Here is a 1468-nt window from a genome sequence, read left to right on the forward strand (position 1 = left end):
CTCTGCTTTAATTATGTTCCATTTGTAACAATGAAAATATATCCTGCATATCAGCTATTTACATTATGATTCATAAAAGTAGCAAAATTAGTTATGAAGTAGCAACAAAAATAATGCTATGGTTGGGGGTCACCCCAATAGGAGGAACTGTATTAAGCAGGTTGAGAACCACTGCTATATAAGGTTTCCAAGACTTTGTAAATCTATGGGAGCAGAGAGCTCAATCCTTCTCCTGCAGAGTGAACCTCAGAACTTGCGGATAACAGTCCACAATGTGATCCTGCAGCGCCACAAGGGCTCATTCCTGTGACCTTTGTAGACTATTTCACACATGAGCCCATATTCTTCTTTTTTTAAATAACTATAAGGTTATACCATAAATAACGGGGTTATGAGGCGATGGAATACTAAATGAGAGAATCAAGTGTCCTCCCAATAATATGGGAGCCAACATTCACATGTTGCTTATGAACTGGCACTTGGTGAAAGGTGACAACTCATTTCGCAGAATGCTGCCAAGAAAACGTTTTTAACTAATACCCTTTATTTTTCAAGATGAGAAACCTGACTCTTACCCAAGTGCGGAGCTGTGATTTACTCGAGTTTCCCTAGATCCAGCTGTCGGGCTCTCGGTGTAGACGCACTGGTGTTTTTCCACGCTCCCCTGGCCGCCCGCGCGCACGGTCGCGAGGAGGGCTGCAGGCCGGGCCCGGCCGCGACGTCTCGCCGCACCTCGGCCACACCGAGCACCGCCCCCGGCAGACCGGGGGGTCCCACCTGCGCTCCTGCTCTCGCCGGCGGGGCGAAAGCAGCTGTGGGTCCCACCTGAGCTATTTCCGAGACGTTCTGAGCCCGCCCGGGAGTACAAGCTAGGTGCCTTGCTGGTTGACAGGTCACGCCGCGCTTCCGCTCCCGCGTCTCACAGGAAGTGCACCTCCGCGGACGCCTGTCGCCAGAGAGGGCGGAAGCGGGGTGGCGGCGGCGGCGGCGGCGGCGAAGGGGCTGGGTCGCACATGCGTAGAGGGACCGCAGTCAATCCGACCCCCAACATTCAAGACTACGATTCCCATGAATCATTGCGCGTTGTCGCAATGCCTTCCCCATCCCCACCCCCTCAAGGCATTAGTAAATTAGAAGATATTCTCTTAGTCTAGCCAAACGGCTTAATGCTTGGGTCCCATGTCCCGCTAGGGCTCCCCAGGTAATACAGGTCAGACTTTTATTTATCACATAATGCCTAATGCATCGCATTCTGGTTGGAGAAAGCAAGAGACGCAGAAGACATTTCAGAGCAATTGGGGAGACTTGTTATACATTGACTGAATATTAAAAATACTAAGGGAAATTATTGTTACTTTTGTTCATTTTAAGTTTGGATTTATGTCCTTAATGTTATTTTTATCCAGTAAAAGGAATTAACTGCATCCGAGGTACCAGGATAATTATTAATGTGCTCAAGCACCCACAA

At 48.9% G+C, this 1468-nt stretch overlaps 1 protein-coding gene across 1 annotated transcript in view; it reads right to left on the minus strand.

The window, feature by feature from the left end:
• The window catches only part of ZNF510 (zinc finger protein 510), a 52650-nt gene extending 51754 nt beyond the window's left edge, over positions 1-896 (minus strand). Inside the window, exon 1 of the mRNA XM_045289434.1 lies at positions 576-896. The gene's annotated coding sequence lies outside the window, so the exon portion shown is untranslated. The remainder of the gene's footprint in view (positions 1-575) is intronic.
• Positions 897-1468: the final 572 nt, after the last annotated feature.

This window comes from Echinops telfairi, unplaced genomic scaffold, assembly GCF_000313985.2.
Source record: "Echinops telfairi isolate 266 unplaced genomic scaffold, ASM31398v2 ScPeMD7_27;HRSCAF=92, whole genome shotgun sequence".
Classification (NCBI taxonomy): domain Eukaryota; kingdom Metazoa; phylum Chordata; class Mammalia; order Afrosoricida; family Tenrecidae; genus Echinops; species Echinops telfairi.